Below are 23,102 nucleotides of genomic sequence, written 5' to 3' on the forward strand. Positions count from 1 at the left end.
TAGAGAGGGGGGCAATGGGGGGTGGATTTGAGCACTGGACGGGGGGGGGCGAGGGGTGAGGAGGGGATGGGGAGTTGGGCGGCAGGGGGCGGGGTTTCCTTTTTGGGGTTTTTTCGCAGCACTTCCTGTATATTTATGCCTTTATTGGTCGGGTTGGTTCCTGAATGCTATGCCCTCCCCTTTTGGGGCTTTACTTGCCTTTCCAACGTTCCATGCCAATGTCGGACCACATAGCGTATGCAATGTATGTTTTGTTTCATATGTGCTGCTTCCAATAAAAAGATTTAAACCTACAGACATGACCAACTCAAACATAAATAAAGTGCAAAAGGCTTATTAATTACTACAGTCTTGAATAAAAACGGCCTCGCTGATTTCCTTTCACTTGTTCCATTCCTTTTACAATTGCCTTTACATTTTTTACCCCCGTGCATGCCAGGGAAATTGATGTGCCGCTTAACCAGGTGATTACCGCCTGCAGGTCCAAATTTTTAAATTAAAATAATGGTTTCAGGTTCCACCAGGGGCCCCGGGCACATCCCAAAAATATGTACTAGCGATTCTTGCTTGTATCCGCAGAGTTGGCTGTCTTGATTTGGCGACTGATCTTTCCAAGCAGGTATGAGTTCCTTCGTTTCCATGAAGCCAAGATAGAATATCATAAACTGATGCTTAAGGGCCTGTGAAAAGTGCACTGAAAGTTACTTCTCAGGCTGCAGTTTTTTCCTTTTTTATATGAATTAATCACTGCCAGGCGAGGCGTCTTCGTGCAAGAGCCTTTTTATCTGTTATGTAATACGAAAGTTGAGTTGGCGAATGTATTACTTGATAGAATGCAGATTTTCCCATGCTCGTGCCCCAGGCTTCTTGTATTCCTAAGTCCCTGATTACCTGGTTTAGACGGAATCCCCACGAGCTTTGTACGTTGCTGTGTTTTTGCACCTCAATTTCCTGCCAGCAGAAGTTGTTAATAGTATAGCTCTCAGAGGCGCGCAGTCTCCAGCATAGTTCGATACAAGCACTCTTGCATTGAAGTATTTGATTTTACAGGCCAAACTCTAGATGTACCTGGGCAGCGGAGGCTGATTTTGAGATGCACACTGTGTACATTGAAGTGCAGAGGTGTACCATAGGTACCCCCCTTGTGCGCACCCCCCACCTCCCAGAATCCCGGGGGGGCCCCTAACGGGCACCCGCAGGAGATTGCCGCATGACCGGGCAAAAAAGCGGAGGACGGTCTTTCCGTCCACCGCGGTCCCCCCGCCATAGTAATATGGTGGGGGGAAAAGGGTGGCAGGCGTCGGGTGTCGGGCGGATCGCCACCGCCCACATAGCGGTGGTGATCCGCCCGACATCCTAATGGGGCCCTAGGTATTTGTAAATAGCTGCTACCTCAACTTTTTTTCCATCTATAAACCAAGAGTAGGACTTGAATTTTGAACCAAACAGCCTTACCACTTTTGTTTTCTTCAGATTTAATTCTAGCTCTTGCTTGTCCACATAACGTTTTAGCAGGTCTATTGAAGTTTGAATTTGTAGGACAATATCATCCATGTATTGGAGGCAGCCTATTTTCTCCTAGGCAAGGATTGTGGAGTGGCAATTATCCTGTGGGAGGGAGGGGAGACAACCTTTACATCGCGGCCATCACACTGCAATGCCATTACAATGCGGTCGTTACAACGACAGAATTGTTACCACGCAAATCCATTACTACGCAAGTCATGACATCGACCTGCAGTAGATGGCGCACTAGCATTAGGAATAATATAGTTTTATAGTTTACTATACGTTCCCTACTGTTACGAAGGCTGGAGTTGGAATAGTAAATTATACATTTCTAATGTCAGTGCGCCATCTACTGCAAGTCGATGTAATGACTTGCGTAGTAATGGCTTTGCGTGGTAACAACGTGGTCGTTGTAACGACCACGTTGTAATGGCATGCGATGTAATGAGTCATACCCGCCGGCCGCCTGCTAAGTCTGCAAGGTATAAATTAAACAGACTTAGTGCTACGACGCTCCCCTGTTAAAGACCGATTTTGGTATCAATTTTCTTTGTGACTCGGCTACTAGCCACATTTTTTTACCTGGGCCCAGGTTCCTCTATGTAGTTCTATTATTGCCTTCAATAGGCTGCTTGGCATACCCCATTCATCCAATTTTGACCATAGATGTCCTCAGGGATGTGATCAGACGCAGACTTAGGGTCTATGAAACATGCACATAGGCAAGATTTTCTTTTTTTTGCCTTCTCTGCTAGGCAAGTTAGTAATGTTAGGTTTGTTAACATCCCCATGCCGGATTGGAACCTAGTTTGTGTCCATGGCACACGTTTTATTACATCCGCCCATGAATCTAGATGTTGTAATAAACAAGATGCATAGAGTTTCACTTCAACGTCTATTAAAGCTGCGAGTTTATAATGTATTGGTAGAGTTGGGTTTCTGCTCTTAAAAATGGATTGGAAAATGTTACCTTTCAACGGGATTTGGTTGGTGTGATACAGCTCATTAAAAAGCAGTGCGAAATAGTGGGCCCAGCAGGTTACATCAACTTTGAATAGTTCATTTGCAATTCCGTTTGGGCCTGCTGCTTCTTCTGGTTTTAGTTTCTTTAAAGTTTTCTTCAATTGTTCCGCACTTACTAATGGTAATTGGTTGGCCATGATTGGTATGTTTGCCTTACTAGTAAAGTCCCTTGTGATGTGCACTGTGTGTGCTAGGGCTAGTAATGCAAAGGCACGCAAAGAAGGGAACTAAGGCAGGCGCGCAGTGTGCTAAGTTAGCATGTTTGTACTGACAAGTGCAACCACTTGTCAGGCCTTACTTTCCCTTTTACATACACATTGGGCACCCCAGTAGTAAGTCCCGGGTAATCCCTGGGCAGGGTGCAGTGTAGGTAAAAGGCAGGACATATGCTAAGGTGTGTGTTATATCCTGACAGTGAAAAACACTCCATTTCGTTTTTCACTGCTGAAAGGCCATCCTGCCCATAGGACAGAATGGGGGAGGCCGGGTGTTGTGTTTTTTAGCCTAGTTTCTTGTAAGTTTATAATGGAGAGGTGACGTTTAGTATGTATGAACTCACAGTGTCATAACTCATCATTCTGTGAAGGTGGTTTTGTCTGGATCTGAAAGGTGAGAGGAGCTGGGAGAGAGAGGTCTTGACCCAGGGTGGGGTTGAGATAGCACCAGGCTGCCCTGCATCTGGATACTGGGGGGAGGTGAAGCCGGGGAGGTGAAACGACCTGGGCTGGTGCTATAAACCAATTGACTCATCATCTGCTGAGTGGTTAAGGATCCAGACTCCCAGTATCAAAGGGAGAAAGGTGACAGTGGGAGGGAAACACCCAGAACTGTATTAGGGAGGGGTCAGGGACCTCTGAGCACAAATTAACTTCAAAGACATTAAGGAGTATAACCATGAGAGCTGAACCCCCTGAATGTGGGAATGAAACAGAAATGGATTGAGACTGAAAAGGCTTGGACCCATTCTGTGGTCAAGAGGAACCTCTGCTAAAGAAGGGGCAACTGAAGAGACTGCTGTGGAAAGACCAATCCTTGCTTCGTGATCTGGGGATGGCCTTCTGTTTACTGTTCTAACCAAGGGAGAGGCTGTTGGGATGTGCTTGGAAGCGCTGGGACCCGTGCTTGAGAAGACTGTGCTTTGTGCTGTGTCTTGTTACCCCAAGTGTCCTAGCTGAGCTGGCTCCCTGTTTGGAAACACAGGAACATAATAGTTTCCGGAGAAGTCCCAAGCAACGCGGTGTGCGCGTGCATTTACAGCATTAGACCGTCAGAAGTTGTGCCTTGTGATCGTGGGCATGCAGGAGTAAGCTGAGACTCAGATGCACGGAGTGCGTGTCGTGGTACAGCTAGGGGGTTGGTGAAGAGCGCCTGGTCATTGTGTGCACTGGGAGAAGAGGTGAGACTCGGACGCTCAGAGTGCGTGTGGTGGTGCAGCCAAGGCGTTGGTGAAGAGTGCCTGTTCGCGGTGTGAACCAAGTTTAGATGTGAGTCTCGGACGCGCAGGATGCGTGTCGTTGTGCATCCATGGCGTTGGTGAGGAGTGCCTGGTCATCGTGTGCACCGGAAGAAGAGGTGAGACTCGGATATGCAGGGTGTGTGTCGAGGTGCAAGCAGAGGCATCAGTGAAGAGCGCTGGGTCATCGTGAGCACCAGAGAAGAGGGGAGGTGCAACCAGAGGCGCTGGTGAGGAGTGCCTGGGTAGTGTGCACTGAATTTGAAGTAAGTCTCCACAGTGCTGAGGGTGGGTCTCAGTGTTCACTGAGACTGCCAGAAGGAGGCCCAGGTCATTGGGCCCTCAGAGTGAAATAGCAGTGGCCCGGACGGCAGCCCTGGAGGAGCGGAGCTGCCGGCCCGATCTCACCATACCCATTTATGGAGTTCTGGATCAAGGCCCAAGTCGCTGAAGGAGGAGAGGAGAGTGGGGTTACGCCCCCTCAGGTAACGTGAATGACCACCTGGGGAGGGAGAGCGGGCCCGTAGGGACACTCTCTCTGCCTCTCGCTTCTGTCAGCTGTGCGAGCCTGTTGCTTCGGCTCGGATCTAGGCCCGTGCTGGCCCAATGAGGGGAAGTACCTGGGCCGGAGCGAGAAGCGGTACTTTTGTGTTATCATTGATCCATATTGGGGTTAACGGAGCACCTAAACTGTCGTATTACACTATGCATTATTGCTGCTAACGAGCTATCGAACTGTCATACGACGCCTGATCTCAGTTGTGCCTGACAAACTACATGCTTGGTGCGCTACGCTTTGTTATTTTTCCCTTGCAGAGTACATGATTGTAACGTGGCGCATTGCATTATTACTTCATCGCCCAGTACCTGATTATAACGTGGCATAGTGCATTATTTCTTCATTGCACAGTACATGATTGTAGCGTGACACATTGGTTTGTTTCTTCCTGGTACAGGGCATGCTGGTAGTGATACGTGTTGCATTATTCCTTCTATTGCAAAGTACATGACTGTGGCGCTACATATGGCATTGTTTCTCTGTTGCACAGCACAAGAGAATATTGTTACGTATTGCAGTATTTCTTTTCTTTTGCAACGTTTGTGATTCTAGCAATACGACTTGCCTAACCTTTTAGACACTGTTAGAAGTGAGCTTTACTGTTGGTTAGAAGCAGTGGTTAGGATTAGAACCTACCAACCCACCAGATGGAATACTACCCATTCTTATATGTTGGTTTTGTATTGTGTGGGTCATATCGTTTAAATTCTTATATAAAGATTTTACTCATTTTATAATAACTTGTTTGGGGTCTATTTGTAGTGACATAATTTGGTTGCTGTGAGTGTGGTTGCACATATTGTACACTCATGCCTTGGAGATAAGCCTGGCTACTCATGCCAAGCTTCTAAGGGGGTGAGCAGGGCTATCTCAGACAGTGTCCTTTATTAGCCTAACGTTGAAATGAGGGGTCAGGGACTCCCGCCTCCAGCTTTTGGTGGCGGTGGTAAGGGATAAGGACCTCGACTTCCAACAGTGGTTGTTATGTTTGTCATTGTTCACTTGATCAATGTTGTGCAGGGGAATGATTAGCTCTCCATTTTACTTAATTGCCTGGTCTCTCCCCGCATCTGGTTCTGCATAAAGCGCCCATGTGGCTGCGTCAATCCCAGCATTATGTTGTGTCCTTTCCGCTTGACAAAAATGTTACTATTTGGCTATTTACTGGACAGGAGGAGTTTGTTGTACAGATCCTCACGGTATCTTATTTTTGCTGGCCAGCAGTTTTTCGTGTAGTGGAATATTTAATTTTGTAGTATGATTTTATCTGGCCTCTTTCCTTGGTTTAGCTGCTTTGTAACTTTTCTTATGTCTCTGATGGTTTTCAATTTTAGGTCCCGTAGCTACCTACTATGCCAGACTTGTCCTCCAACCCCCCATTTCTTTTGGTCCTATATTTGCTTTTAAGGTGTTGTGGTTTAACTGGACATTTTGTCAAAAATGTGTCTGTTAACATAGCCCAAGCCTTTTCTTGCTTATCTACCTCAGCTATTGGTATTTCATTACTTTTAGATTCTCTTTTTCTGACCTCAATTTTCCCAGTACAAATATAGACCTCTTTCATCAGCTTCTCTATCCTCAGGCGCCCCCATATCCGACTTTTTAAATTATGAGTTACTGGAGCAGAGATTTGCTTGTTTGGTGGTCGTAGCTGGCTGATCTTACATGCTATTCTAGTCAGTTGGGGAAAGTGGTCACTCTCAATGCGAGGAAGTATTTGAAACTGAAGCAAATGTGGTGGAGCGTACTTGCTTATTGACGTGTAGTCTATTGTTGAAATTTGTATTCTGCTTAAGAAGGTGATTGAAGCATGAAAATCCTCATTCATGTTTCTGTTCAAAAGCCTTGGAGCAAGTTTTTCCTGCTGCTTTCTGTAATTGCTTCCACAGTAGTGCGAGTTCATTGTTGTTTTTAGACCTGTATTAAAATCGCCAGAAATAATAAAAAAAAAGTGCCTGCTTGTGTTGCCGCTGTAGAGTTTTAATTTTTTAGCTAAGGTTTGCAAATTCTCCCTTTTTGTTGATTTCCTCTGATGAATATATGTGTTTACAATATAATTTCAATAGAAATAGGGTTTGCCTTCTTGGGTTCAAGCTTGGTAGCTAGGATCGAATTTACCCCGATGTCAATTTGTTCTAATACCAAGCTGAATTTTCTAGAGCCGAACCATGGATGTTTGAATTTTGAAGACTTCGTCGCTGGTACATGATACTGTACATAACCTACAATCTGCATTGGTTCAGCGCACCATGTTTCCTGCAACAGGAATATGTCATAAATCTGGAGAAGTGACCTGGCTTCCTTGTTTTGTAGCAGTTTCTGTAATCAATGTGTGTTCCAGAAGCAGAAGTTTAATGTCAGGTTATTTTTCTTCGTGTCAAGACCGATTAGTGACTTGGTTATTGGAAAGCCTATGTCTGGCCTGATTTTTGGGGGCCACGGAGTCAATGGTGGACTGGCCCTGATGGGCCTTACTTGAACACTTCACAATTGCTAGGTTTTTGAACGCTCTCGGATTCATGTCTACCACTACTGCTCCCATTAGGACGGAATGCCCACTTTCCTTTATTGGTAGCAACCAGCCCTGGGTAATGAGGCGGGTCAATCTTTAGCAGCACTATCCCCCATGCATTAAAGGTCCCTTGATTTATCTGGAATTGTTCCACTATCTCTGGCGAGGCCCAAGTTGTTACAGTTGCCTCTCTATTTTCCCTATAAGGATGTGGTCAAAATACAACTGATATCAAGTCAAAAGATGAAATGTATTCAAGGTCCCTTCTTTCATTTATTAGCTTTATAATAGTACTTCTATTTTTGGTGTTGAACACCCCATTGACGTGTCATTGGGGATAGTAAATGTTTCTTAGCATTGCAACATCATGAAGTGAACTGCAACTTATTTTATTCCTGAGAGAATCATGTACTAGTTGGTGAAGTCCTTCCTCAGGCTGACAATGTGGTGCTTGGATGATTCTCCAAGTCGTTCCCGTGAACAGGCTTTCCTTGGCAGCTAGGTAATCGTGTTGACCCTTAAACACTGGTAATCTACACGGGACCGACTCTACCAGAATTTGCTGTGGTTTGTCTATAGACTTGCTCTCATTTTTTGTCTGCTGAATGATTGCACATCCCCCAACTGTTTTTTTGGGCCCTAACATGACCGTTGGTTGGTTAATCTTGTTTTTTTGCCTGTGAGCTGGATTTTGTGCTTACCGGACTTAAGGTGAGTTCTGTCCCTTGCTTATTTTCCTTCAGTGTTTTTGTGGAATCAGTGTCCACCTCATTTGGTTTCTTAGAAACCAAGGTCTTCACATTCTTTCTTTTGATAGAAATTGCCATATGTTATTTTCTGCTCCTGCTCTGGTTTTTATTTGGCCTCCGTTTTTTAGGTCTCACCTAGCAACGCAGCGCATGCGTTGCTCGCTTGCGAGACTATTGTCATCGGTTTTGCTTCGGAAGCGGGGTGGACGCTCCACCCATGCTTCTGATTGGCGCAAGTTAAAAATGCGTGCTTTGAATTGCAAGGGAGGCATGTTTGTTCCCTCCCTGTCTCCTGTTTGCTGGGCCTGCCTGGACACGTGTATGGTGCGCACTCATGGCGCGCTTCCAGATTCTTTTGTATGGTATTCTGTCATCCCGAGTCTCGCGGGCATCTCTTTTGATCACGGCATTTCAGCATAACGAGCGCATGGCTCGCTTTCACTTAATTCTACTCCGTATTGAAGAACAAAGTCCTCTTGAGAGGATTCCTTACAGTCCCACTCAACCAAACAAAACAATAAATGTATGTACAGAGCACGCGTTTTGTCACTGCACAAGCAGCCATCTTAAGCCTAGCCTCTGTGCTACTATAATAATCTTCTAAGAGAGCATGACCCCATGGGGTAGCATACTATCCATCTGCTAATAGGCTTCTGCACCGCTTGTTCATTTATTGAAACTTCCTCTGCCTTCTGAGGGCACTCCACTCCATTATTCCCTGTCTGATTGCGTGTAATAGTTGTTAGGCGGTCACTATGCAACGTGTCTGCAAGAGTGAGTGGCTGGCAGCAGCAACAATGCCGGTGGGGGACCTGCCGAGCGGTAACAGTGGACGAGGGAAATCACTCCTGCCGCTGCAGCACTGGTAATTACCTAAAAGGACTCTTTGGGCAGATCGGGTGCGGGTGCTAAGCGGTACTGAATCAAGAAGTGAGGCGTTCTCGGGTCTCATTTACAATCCACACACGCACCATGTTTTACTGAGTCCACCTTGTTTCCTTAACTTCCTAAACAGCAGGCCGAAAGGTCGCAGAGAGCTCAGCGTCATTACACACAGGTTCCAAGTGGTCTCACCTGCAGCTTCTTAGCTGTGACGACACTTTACATGCAGAGACGTTAAGGCTAACAATTATGATAACAAATCTAATATTACAAACCTCGGAGGATGAAGTATTATTGTGTTAGACATCGCGTTCCAGTTTTCCAAATTAGAAGTGCTGAAATCATCATTTTAAATTATAAAATGTAAGCCTATAGTCGTGAACTGTAGGGTATCTGAAATTAGGAGCACAGACGGCTGGTAACTAATAGCCTGCCACTTTACAGCCACCGACTACCCTTTTCCTCATCACCTTTCATGTCAATGAGACTATCATAAAATAGATAGGGCCGTCCTAGAATTTGAGGGACCCGGGTGTACATGTGCCCCGATGTAAACAATTCTAGAATACTATGAGGAAGGGACAAAGTGAATATAAACAAAGGACAAACATTACATCCTGCAAAAGTGAGGATGTGAGACACCTCTAATTTGCATGTGACATCATAAAGTGTATTCACAGAAAGTGACGTGCCAGTGCTATTAATCCTCTTTGGCATCACTTAAGTAACCTGGTGTGGATGTCTGTATCAGGAATGAAAAGATAAATGCCAAAAAGTGGTCAGTCTACCTATTTTAAAGCTGTATTAAATGGATTACAGTAGTCACATTGAACGGAAAAACTAGGCACAAGTCTCATGAAGATTAATTTCCTTACTCAATGTTAACTGATTGCTTCCAGATTAGAGCATTGCAAAAAAATTATTGGTTGGATTCACTATGGTAAAAGAAGCATTTGCAATGCAATAGGTCTCGCATTTGCTAGAGTTTAAGCTATTCACATAATAAAAATGACAATGCCTTTTATATATCTGTTTTGAGAACAACCACATAAATAAAAGGCATTCTCATTTACAATGCCAGTAGCTCAAACTCACGCAAACGCAAGACCTATTGCATTGAAGATGTTTGTTGTTTTTGTCTGCTAGCTTCGCTGTAGCTTGTTGCACAGGACTTGTGACACTGATGTTCTCTGCTTGTCACTTTACCCTAGAGGGGGACAGAATGGCTGTTTCTATGAGGGCCACTCTTTCTTGTGTCTTTTCTGGTGGGCCACTTATTGCTGTTGTTTTTTTTGCATTAAATGTTTGGACCCATAAGCTTTTCAATGGGTCCTGCTGCTTGTGACCTTACTTCAGTCAGTATGTTGGTGAGAATGGATGATAGAACTTGGGGCTTGTCCTCTAAAATTGCACACTGACATGTAACTTGCTGTGTATAATTGTGATTTTGAGCCCTCCGTATCAGGTCATTGAGAGCTTGCAGCTTCTTGACAATTCCCACTATGTGTACAGCTAAGACATTTAAAAGATCCACCTGCTTATCTGCTTGGTGGTGTATTGCTGTAGACAGTGCATCCATGGTCGACAGAAGAACTCCCCATGTGAAGACTGGAACATCCCTATCTGCAAAATCTGATATTGCTATTTCTGTTATATTAGAATTTAAAGAAGGCTGTGTTCTACCAGTTTTCTCTGTGCCAGCTGGGGGCACCACCATTTGCTCTGTTATACTGATTGAATTAGGTATTAGTCACTGACCTGCTGCTGTATGCCACAAATGGATTTAAACTGACTGTTGGGGCATCCATTTTAAGAGAGAAAGGGTTTTTTTTGTTTGAAGGGAATACTCCAGGTCCCCTTGTAGTAGAGTAATCAAACAGTTGGAGGAGAACACCCTGAAGACACCTCAATGTCTCCGAGGTATAGGGAGAGGTGCACAGAAAGGCAAATTACTCCTTTCTTAAGAAGACCCCTCACTCACCAACCTAGTTGGTGACATGCTTCATCATCAGGGTCCCACCGAATAGCCGAATGCTATCCCGGTGTGCTTCAACACCTGATTACAGTGGAGCAGGTTATTTTTCATGGTGTAAGTGAGTGAAAATAGTGATATAAAAATTGGCCAGATTTAACTCCCTCCAAAATGTTATTCTGGAGCAACTGGACAATATTAATATATTTGTAAGATGACGTTCTCTGTTAAATTGACCTCCGTTATCTTTGTAGTGAAACAAAAAGTGAATAAAAAATGGTCTACATGTTTCAACCTGATGGTGATAATACCACATTTTCATCCGGACCTTGCCCGCAGGATTTTGATGCTGGTTAGTGGCTTCAGGCTCACTTTAAGTTTTAGGCTGGCTGTGAGCTTGGTGTAGGCTTAATGTAGAGTGTTTCTGGAAGTTGAATATGCACACTTGGACTCCCTTTTGGTGCTTTAGGAGGAGCTGAGTGTAGCTCAGAGTCAGGGGTTGGCTGCATTGGGTGACAGCTCTCCACGTGATCAGAAGCTACACCAGTATGCCGCCGACCTCTTCCATGCAGCTCTAGAGAAATTGTGGCCTATTGACATTGCTTCACTTAAGATGGGGTGCCTCAAACTCCGTGCCACCCTGCTATACTCTTCTGCTATCCATCCCTCTTTAAGTTTGTTGTTGTTGGGGCAGTATGTTACACAGAGAGGCTGGCGGGTGCGCGCCTGTGCAGGACAGCAAGCGGTTGGACCATCTGAGCAGATTATGCCACCGTTCTCAGAGGTGCTCTAGAGAAGATATGGAGTGGCATTATCATCATATATATGAAGGGTCTATCAATAACTATAGGCACAACACATTAAATAAACAGACTCCAAAGGGTAATGTTGCCCAAGGGATCAACCTAATTTAGGGGCCGATTAGGATGGCGGTGAATCCGCATCCTCTGGCCCGGCGGAAGCCACCGCCGGCCTGGAGGATGCGGATTCACCGCCGCGGACATCTGAAACACCCACCGCCACATTAGGATGGTGGTGGGATCAGCGGCGGACGGCAAGTCCGTCTGCCGCTGATCCGCGGTGTATGCAAGCAAATATGGTGGCGGTGTCTGCAAGACACTGCCAGCCATATTAGGATGCAGGCTGAAACATGCTTTTCCACGGTGGCTTTTCCGCCGTGGAAAAGCATATGGTCTTTTGTGTTTGGAGGCCCGTTGCGGGCCCCCAGGGTGTCGGGGGATGGGGGGTGCACATGGGGGGTACCTATGGTACCCCCCTGCATTTACATGCACAAAGCGGCAGGCACCGCTCGGTGCCTGCCGCTTTGTGCATGTAAATGAAAAACATGCATTTTTAACCTTGCCGCGATTGCTGGTTCAAGCATCACCCGCCGCAAGGTTAGAGATACCGGATGTGACTGCCAGGGTGGTGGTCACATCCTAATTGGCATGGAGGGACCGCCGCTGCCCCTGCGGACGGTCCCTCCACCTCGGGGGTGGCGAACGGACGCAGGTCCGTCCGCCATCCTAATAGGCCTCCTAGTTGTGATGTCTTAAACCTCAGTGAGAGTTTATTCCATTCATCAGGATAGTAGTCTGTGCAATAGATTTTACCTATTCATTTGATGAAGAAGCAACTCTGGAATCTGTATTATTGGCCGCAGGCTTTCACACGAAATGTTTCATACAGAATTTTCTACAGTGCCAGATGTTAAGGTTTATACCAATATTTTCTGAAAAGCAAATTTATGTGCTATAACATTTTGCAGGGGTTACTCAAAACTCTCTTAACGGGTCCTAGAACTGGCATGACAGGTAGAAAGACAAGAAATTATACAAACTCATCCAAATTAACAGATTAAATAGATATTGTCTCATAGCTGACAAACTATCCAAATATTATCCCCTTAACAATCGTTTTTTAGGCTATTTGGATAGTTTGAGCTTAGGGCTCCATAACCTTTTTTCACATAAAGTATCCATGCCAAATTTGTGTCCTTTTTTTCCAACATCTTTTGGATTCTAAAGGTACCAATGGTTTGTGTACCCCATCGGGAGGGCTAAGAAAATAGGCTAAAATATAGCTACATTTTCAGTGTTTTGGGAAAATAGCAAAAAAGTGCTCCGGATAAAATTGTCAGTTTTTCCCCTAAAAATAGCACCAATGAACAGTTTCCTATGCTAAAATCACCATATTCCCAGCTTTCAGGAACATGCAGAGCCGAATAAAAAAAAAACCACATTTTTGAAGAACAGTTTTGGCATTTTTCAAAGACGTAGCCGGGAAACATCCTTTACGACGCAACTTTTACCATGCAGTGCCTTTACAACGCAGGTTTTTCAACACAAGACATTACAATGAATTGCGCTGGGGGGCGCTGTAGGATAGGTAATAGTTTAATTTACTATCCAACACCTTCCCTACTATCCACGGAAACTAGAGTTGGAATAGTAAGTTAAACTATTCACTATCCAGCACCCCCCAACGCAAGTCGTTGTAACGACTTGCGTTGAAAAACCTGCGTTGTAAAGGCATGCGTGGTAAAAGCATGCGTTGTAACAACGTACATCCACGTAGCCTATTTTTTGTGCTCTCAACCTACTTCCAGTTTGTTTGTGATAGAAACCAGTGGGAAACACATGAATGGTCCAGGAAAGCTATATATATTTTTTTGATGGAAACAACATTCTAAATTCAGCAAGTGGTTATGGCCCACATGCATCAATGCCGTCTTTTGCGATTTCTAAATTGCGATAAATAGCGATTCGCAATTTAGAAATTGCAAAAGGCTATGCATGATTATTTTTTTTATTTTTATGCAATTCGGTAGAAATCGCTATTTTTACCGAATCGCATAAAAAATGCGATTTTCAAATTGCTAATTCACAATTCCCATTCATTCCTATGGGCCAAAAGGCCCATAGGAATGAATGGGAATTGCGAATTCGCAATTTGAAAATCGCAAATCCTGATTGCATTTCAAGGGTGGTGAGGGGGGTTCAAATGAACCCCCCCTGCACCCATGAAATGCTGTTTTCGCATCATGTTGCACACACACATGTCCTAAGGACATGTGTGTCCGTAACATAAATGTTAAAAAAATGCATTTTCAGCGTTATTTTCACTTTTTGCAAATTTACCGAGTAGTTCAACTACTCGGTAAATTTATCTCTCTAATTGCGAATTCGCAATTTAAAAAGTATTCATGCATTGCTTTTAAGAAATCGCAAATTTGCGATTTCTTAAAAGCAATCGCATTTTTAGAAATCGCAAAAATGTTGCGATTTCTAAAAATGCTTGATGCATTCCAAAAAGCATTTTTGGAATCGCAAACGGCCGATTTTAAGAAATTAACTGTTGAAATAAAGAAATCTTGGAAATAAGTGTTGAAAACTTCTATTTGTGACAACATTTTCATCTGTACCTTTTTGTCACGATTGCCATTATACAAAAGCAATATACCATAATGTTTGCTAGGCCTTTCTGGTGGTGGTTGGGTTATATATGGTTTGTAGGTTCTCTAAAAACCAAAGATACCCAGAGGCAACACCTGAGCTGAATCATGCAATGGTTTTTCATTGTGTGCCAAGGATAGACCAATTTACGCGGTGAAGTGTGTCAGGTAAAAACTGGATGTCAAGGTAACCTATACATTTCTGAAATGGGCACAATATATGATTCACAGGGATTTATATCAAAATGTCTTTATGACCCACTTCATGAGGGTGGTAATACACTCGCAAATGGGAAGGGGTCCCCAGGGGACCCTTACCCTTTGCAAATGCTGGGGAAAATATTTCTTAGGGGCAGGCAAATGTCCCAAGGACCACAACCTGCCCTTAAAAAATTAAACAAAACCCTTTCATTTTTCATTTTTTTAAATGCATCCTGTTTTCCTTTAAGGATACGGGCTGCATTTAAAAAAAACTGCCATACCTGGGAGGGCCAGCCATTCTCAATGGGGTCGCAAATTGCGAGTGCCTCATGGATATCGATGAGGCATGCACTTTGCGAACCCATTGAGAATCAGTAACAGTGTCTCTGACACTGTTGTACATATCATTTTGCGACTTGCAAATTGCGACTCGCAATTGAGCGCAATTTGTGTCCGCAAAATGACATGGTTGATGCAGTACTATTGGCACAGATCCCAGTAGGCCTCCAAAGACTGATGGATTGTTTTTCAGGTTTTATGAAACGGAGGATGGTAATTAACAAACTGAAAACATTCACTATGATATGTGGGTCCAAAAAGAAACCCTGCAAAACCTTTTTTATAGATAACATCCCAATACATACAGTTAATTCCTTCTGTTACCTTGGTACACTATTCTCAAGTAATGTACATGGTCCCAACATATTGTAAATACAAGAACAAAAATGAGTAGGGCCAACCAAGGGATTTTTTAATTTACAGCTAAACTGGTTAACAGAACAATTAAGGAGATGGTAACAATCTATAAAGCCAAAGGAGTAAGTACTGATACATATGAGGCAGGACTTTGGGGCTACACTAAAAGTGTGTGGCCCTGCAAACAGAGGAAATGCGTTTCTTAAAAGGCCTTTTGTCTTTACCATCATCTGTATCGAATACCATTGTACACCATGAGGTGGGGTTGCAATTTCTGGAGGACACCTTGATCGTAGGACCATTGTTATTATGGGTATCAACCTGGAGATGTGAAGAGACTGTTTTTACTAGGTCCATTATTCTAGATTGCTTAAACTTGGATGATGCCCTGAAAATTCCTTGGTTGTGCTATATTAATACTACATTGGGTACTCTGTTTAACATGTTTATATGGTCGGATCCTGGGAAAATATTAAATATCACAAAGAAAGAGATCAAGGTTCCTTTCCTGTTATCACAACAGAACCTGGGAGCAAAATTAGACCTGATAACCCACTGAGGTTTTATATAATTCTTTTATGTTAGAAAAGGGAGTTAATAGTTATTTGCTGCAAGTGAACCATGCACAGCATCAATTTGTTTTACTGAGGCTAAGATGTGGTATTTATCATTATGGTATTGCTTTTCCAAAGATGAAGACACGTCCTCCAGACACAATACCATGCCTGTGTGACAATAAGAGTAAACAAAGCACACTGCACATTTATTATTTTGTACATTTTACTGTAATTTTAGATGTTTTTATTTGAAGCACCTGTTTGTTACCCATGGAATTAGGTCTCAAAAAATTGCAATGAAATTTCTTGCAACTCTTGAGGATCCATTGACTTGCTATAATACTGCACTGTTTATTCTGAAATCGAATAATGCAAGGAAAAGCATTGTGCTATAAATTAAAAATGAATGATCTTAATGTTGGTATCTTAAAAAATGTGTAATAACCTTTATTGTATTATATCGCATGTGCTTTTATGGCTGTTTGTTTTAATACCAGAATAAAGATTATGATGATGATGATGACATGGTCGTATATCTGGCCCTGTGTTCTTATTTTCATCTCTTTTTAAAAAAAATTTATATCCTCATACGTCTGATCAGTATATAAATGGAGAAAGAAGAGATAGCTATATATATCCTCACTTTCCAACCAAGAGGATACCCGGACTCTCTGCTTGGTAATGGATGAAAGCCATCACGGGATCCTCTTCTATGTAGCTTTTACTCTTTCCTCCTTTTTAATTACAGGATCTTATTTAATTCTCACATTAGTATCACCAATCCATCTTGGCAAAGACACTAGTTATGTCAGAATATCCTGTATTTACTGATGCTTAATCATAGGATTGGCAAAACCAAAGAATAACAAAAAGAAAAAAGGATATTTATTCAAAGAGAATGTACATAATTAAATGCATCAAAATTACATATATTCTGAGTCTATCGAGGTTTCTAGATCCGAATTAGGAGAAGGTGTCAACTGATGAAGACAATGGAAAAAGAAAAAAGAAGGTCTAAGGAGGAGGATCATTTTCAACCCAGTTATCCCATATACTCCAGAATTTCATTCTCTTATTAAAGTGAATTGCTCTGTCCATTTTTGCAAATCTATGAGTTGAATTTAACCATTCATGTTCTAAGGGAAGGATAGGGAGAATCCACTTAATACAAAGTTCTCTTCTAGCTAGTAGAATTAAAACAAATATGAGAGCTTTTAATGATTCAGAGACACTAAAAAGTGATTCTTCCTCAGGAATGACACCAAAGATAACCAAAGAAAGACTAACCTTTACTTCATGGCACACCAACTCTGACAAAACTTTACCCACTTTCTGCCAGAATGACTGGATGGAGGGGCACCACCGGAACATGTGCGCTTCATCCATATTGGGTTCTCTGCACTTCTGACAGTATCTCACCTGTTGTTGTCCCTTCCTTGCCAATCTTCGCGGCATCCAGTAAGCCTTGTGGATTGTAAAGAGATGATTTTTCTTTAGGAGTGCAGATTTCACAAAATACCATAATAACGATGTAGAGGCTTGCCAAAGTGACTCGAGGTCGATCTCCGGTAGCTCCCTCCTCCACGTCTCCAAGTGCCATGTAGCGGGGTCTACTAAAGAGTGTACTATTATCCAATACCATGCCGAGACCTCTTTCTGGAGACCCGGTCATAGAGCTATTTTAGCCTTGTACAGTTTGTTTTGATTGCCAGCGTTGCTCACAGTTTTACTCAAGGATTTAGCCCAGCCTAATAGCTGGCAGTACTTAAAACGAGAAACTGCCCCTTCTGAAATCTGTTGAAAATCCTGCCAGGATATTAGTTGAGAGCCTTACAGTCGCTGGCCCCATTCACATATCCCTTTTTCCCTTATTGGAATTGCGAGAACGTCTTTTATGCAGTCTGGGGTGTCTGGAGAGCTCCATATTGGGGCATGATGGCTGTAATATGGGATCTGAAGAATCTTCCTGATATGGTACCATATAATAAAAGCACATTTTAGTGTCTTTAATCTAATTATTTTGAAAAATATAGGATCTCCAAACTTTTAAAGAAAATGGTTAGATATATCAGGTGGGCCAAATGTCAAGGCGCGAAATAATGGGGAGATATTGTTTGAGCTCCTAAGTAACTGCCGGTTTCTTTTTTAATGAAACGCACTCAAATAGCATAGGAGATCTGGGCTTGCTATACCGTCGTTTTCCTTTTTCTCCCTGCATTTCTTTCATGCAATTCTCTGACTTTTATTTCCCCATATAAAACTATTAAAAAGGCCTTGAACTTTCTCATCCCAGTCAGGTTTAAATTCTAATGGGATTGCATTGAAGATTAAGGTGTACTTGGAGAGAATGGACATCTTCAATAGGTTGGATTTCCCCAGAAAAGAAAGCGGGAGTGAATCCCACTTCTGCAACTGTTTTTTGACTTTGGATCTTACTGAGTCAAAATTTACTTTTGCCACCGAATCTAAGTTATGGCCCAGTTCAATCCCCAAGTATCTTATCTTGTTCTTTATAAGGTCACTATTCCAGATAGTGTTCCACTGCATGACTTCAGTTTTAGATGGATTTACGGTGTATCCAGAAAGTTTACTAAATTCGGCTAACTTTTCCCATATAATGGGAATTACCGGATCCATGTGAGTTGTAAAATTCGTCAGATCATCAGCGTAAAGACCTATCTTTTTCTCCCAATTATTACAAAGAAATGGATGTACATCTTTACATGCTCTTAGTTTGATGGCAAATGGTTCAATATATAAGTTAAAAAGAATAGGGAAAAGTGGGCAGCCTTGCCTGGATCCTCTTCCTATTTGCACTGTCTTAGAGAGAGAGCCGTTTACCAATACCCGGGCCATGGGATTTCTATACAACCTCTTAATGGCTGCTTCGAATACCTCCCCCATATTGAAACTCTTGATGACCTCATAAAGGAAGGGCCAGCTTACCCTATCGAAGGCCTTTGCTGCGTCGCACATTATTACAGATGGGTTTTTTTTTATACTCTATGGCTAGGCCGATGGCCCCCATGTGTCAAGTCCTCTAAGTGCCTCCCCTTCATAATACCCTTCCGGTCGTTGTGAATGATAGAATCAAACATACGCTCCAACCTTTTATTAAGAATCTGTGAATAGATTTTGTAATCGCAGTTGAGCAAGCGATATTGGTCTATAGGATTCACATGCTCTAGGGTTCTTATTAGGTTTAAGTATAATAGTGATAGTTGCCAAATTCCAAGTGGGGGGGGATCTTGTTTTAAGATATACACAGAATTAAAGATGTCCAACAGAATTGGGGACAGGACGTCCCTTAGTAAAATATAAATCTCGTTGGGGATGGCGTCCGGTCCGCCGCCTTACCCTTTTTCAAACCTCTGATTACGCTGTAAACTTCATCCAAGCATATGGGACAGCTAAATCCTCTTTGTTTTTATCTGATAGCACAGGAATATCTATGTCGCTGAAAAAGACATCTAGCTGATCTTTATTAAGAGATATGTCCTCTGTATAGAGGTTCTGGAAAAAGCGAACAAATTCCCTATATCTCTATCATCCGTGATAATATCACCTGTGTCCGGGTTCTTCAGGTCAGTTATATTATTTCTGGTTCTCTCTACTTTGGCCTTCCAGGCCAAAAGTTTGTCACTGCCCTCCCCATATTCATAATTTGCCAGTTTGCTTGCCTCTCATCTCTTTTTTATTCTGAGTTCTAGAAAGTCGGTTAGATTTGCTTCGGCCTTAACGAGTTCTACTTCTAGAAGGAACTTTGTGTCAACCTCTATGGTGTGGGTTAGCTCCCCTTGAACTGCTTTTATCTCTTCTTCTAATAGGGAGAGGTCTCTTTTCCTTTTCTTATGTTCAATGGCATTGAAACTAATCAACATACCTCTAAGAAAGGCCTTATAAGTGTCCCAGGCCATATTTAGTGGTGCTGAGTCTAGATTAAGAAGAAAAAAGTATTTAGTTTGATTTATTATTTTCTCGATAACTGTCTGGTCAGAGAGGAGGGACTGATTTAGAATCCACCGCCTCTCCAATGGGTTATTTCTAAATTCTAGATGTAACAAAATGGATGAATGATCAGATAAGTGTTCTGGGGGGTGAGTGATTTTTCTAGCTCAGTTAATTATACTTGAGAACGTCAAAAAATAATCTATCCTGGAACGATGTCCATGTTTTTTATTATGGAAAGTGAAATTCCCTGGGGAATTACTCAATACCACCCCCCGTCCTCAATTGAGTTTCCTCCATATATCTACCAAGCCAAGGTCTTGGATCATGACTTTCAAGACTGATCTCATTTTAGGGGTTGCCTCATTACGGAATTTAGACGTGGTATCCTTATCAGGGTCGAGAATAACATTAAAATCGCCACCAGTAATAATAGTGTCATCATAGTCTAGTAGATGAAGCATTAATGAGCGAAGAGAAGAGTCATCTATGTTAGGGCCATATTACGAGACAAAAATTAGCCACTTGCTCTGCCTTGTTGCTCTAACAATCACCCATCTACCATGGCAATCTACTTTCACATCAGCTATCGTACAAAGGGATGATTTTTTAAATAGTATTGCAACCCCCTTAACTACAGCTGGTTGGGAGGTACAAATGCAATGCTCAATCCAGGATTGAGTTTTAATAATATCCAGGCATTCCTCTTTTAATAGGTGGGATTCTTGTATAAATATTACGTCAGCCTCACACAGCTTCAAGTATTCTAAAATTGTATTTCTCCTTGGAGACACTCTCAGGCCATTCACATTCCAGGATACATTTTTTAGAAAATTACCTTTGTCCCTTCCTGCCATATTGACACCTCCAACTTTCTCTTGAATACAGCATACAGTCTCTCTTAAAGATTATAAACTATGCGTAGAGAAGAAAAGAAGACTCAAAAGCTAACTCAAATCTCTCAAACGTTAGAGGATACTTTTTTTTTTTTTCCAAATGCTCCCACACCCAATGTGATTCAGATGGTTCTCAAAATATTTGCCAGTGACCCACCCCACCCACGTGGGAGAACCCTCCATACTACCTTGAGGTATACTAACACCTCCTATGAGCTCTCTCTCTGCCCTGGTGGGACTACTACTCTCAGCTAAACTACAGTCTGTGCCCTTATCTGGTCAATAAATGAGTTTACATCGTCAGGGGCTCTAAAGGAATGCATTTTGTTAATCATCATATCTTTTAATGTGGCAGGGAAGCGGATATTGGCCCTAGCACCTAGGGCTCTTAGGTCCTACACGTATTACCCTAATTCCCACTGCCTGTCCATTGTCTCACGAGAAATATCCGATCTGATGCGGAATGACCAGTCCTGCTTCTGATATGATCCGGCTTTTAACGCAGATGCGAGGATAACTTTTTTTAACACATAAGTTTTAAAGTTCACTAAGATCCTCCTAGCAGCTTTCCTTCTGGGACGAGCCACAAACGGGTCTCGGTGGACTCTCTGAATATCCTGTTCTAGGCCATCGACTTCCAGTTGGGGATTTAATTCTTTAATGAGGGCACTCACAAAGGCTTATTTATTTATTTATTTATTTATTTAGTGGTTTCTAAAGCGCGAACATGACCCTGCGAGGGGTATCAGAGCGCTTTACAGCCGTGTATCCACATTAGCACCATTTGGAAGCATAGATTGCAATTTACAAACTATATACCACGGTACACTTCAGGGAAGCGTATAAACAAAATAATGAATCAGCAATTAAATAAGCAATTGAGTTAGTAACGATCGCATTTAGTCACTCCACCACATGCGAGAGGCTGGCGGATAACTGAAGGCAAACATGGAAAGATTTGATCAATAGGTAATGCTGCAAGGTCTTATTGTAGAAATGTTCTCATATAGAATAAGTTTGCTTCTTTTTTTAATGCAGCGATGGATGAAATTCTTCCAATGCTAGGGGGGAGTGCGTTCAAAATTCGTGGTGCTGCTCCAGAGAACGCTCGGTCATAAGTTCTTTTCTTACAACAAAGAAGTGGCTTCAGAAGTACATTGTCTTTGCTCCTGGTGCTTCTGTTTCCTCCAGAAAGCGTGATTTTCTGTGCAAGGTAAACTGGCGTTTTATGGTGCAATGCGTTATGGGTGATGCATGCTATTTTGAAGTGAATTCTTGCTTCGAAGGGTAGCCAGTTGAGCACTTTCAAGTGAGGGGAGATGTGGTCGAACTTTTTGGATCCCGTTATCAGTCGTGTGGCTGCATTGAGACATGCTTTCAAAGGGGCTGTTGTGACTTTGGGAAGCCCTGCCAGAGTAGTGCACCCATATTCTATCCTGGAGATGACCAGTGCCTGGACTGCTGTTTTAAGATCGGTTTTATTTAGGAATGATTTTAGTTTCCGCAGGTAGCTTAGATGAAAGCAGGCGTTCTTTGCCATTGTGTTGATATGTGCAATCATGATCAGATTTTTGTCAAGGATAATTCCCAAAGATTTAGTAGAGTCGACAATCTTCGGGGTACATTTTAAAGCAGTGATAATGTTGGACCAATCTGCTATCTTGAGTTTACTTTTCTGGGGTGTAGTCAGTAGGAATTCAGTTTTCTGCAGATTTAGCTTCAGGTGATTCAGGGTTAGCCATTGGAGGGTTCTCATGAGGGCATGATTCATAGTTTTTATATCTTCTGCCGATGTCACCTTGATATACAGCCGCGTGTCATCTGCGTACATATGAAATGAGATGTTTGCTTTTAGTAGTATAACTGTAAGTGGTTCTACATAAAGATTGAAAAGTGCCGGGGATAACGTTGAACCTTGTGAAACTCCAATTGTATTTCTGGTAGAGCCTGACAGGGTTTGGTTGACAATGAATTTTAGTGATCTATTCTCTAGGAAGGAACTGAACCACTTTAGTACTATACTATCTAACCCCATTATGTTTTTCAGCCTATCCAGAATTTTGTCATGGTTTACTGTGTCGAACGCAGCCGACAAGTCCAACAATATTAGGAGACATGTGTGGTTGTGGTCAAGAGCCAGTAGAGCGCATCTACTATTTGCAGTATTGCAGTTTCTCTACTATGGTTCGGTCTGAACCCCGATTGGAAATCATTTAGTAGATTGAAATCTGAAATGTGATGACTCAGTTGTTGTTGGACACATTTTTCCAGAACTTTACCCACTCTATCTATTAAGCTGTTGATTTTCTTCTCCATAGTTTCGCAATAGCTTTGTATTTTCATTTAGTTAGACTCTGCTGTTGAAAATCTCTCTCTTATTTCTGCAAGTAATACCACCATTGGGTTATCTGACCCTTCTAGGTGCGGTCCCTTACTGGTTATTTGTGGCATGACTGGAGGTAGTAAATGTTCTAAGTCAGACATAGTACTTTGAGTGGTATTAGGGTCATCTAGGGGAGATATGTTATCCTTTTCAGTTCTTGACAGAGGATCAAATCTGTTCTTTAATTGTAAGGTTGTTAGAGTGGGTTGCATAAGGACGACATCAACAGGAGCAGCTGAAGTAGCACCTGAGGCCATTGCTCCTTTTACTTTTGAGCTATCTAGCTGACGATCACTAAGACGAGAGGG

The sequence above is a fragment of the Lissotriton vulgaris genome, chromosome 2_1, assembly GCF_964263255.1.
Source record: "Lissotriton vulgaris chromosome 2_1, aLisVul1.2, whole genome shotgun sequence".
Taxonomy (NCBI): domain Eukaryota; kingdom Metazoa; phylum Chordata; class Amphibia; order Caudata; family Salamandridae; genus Lissotriton; species Lissotriton vulgaris.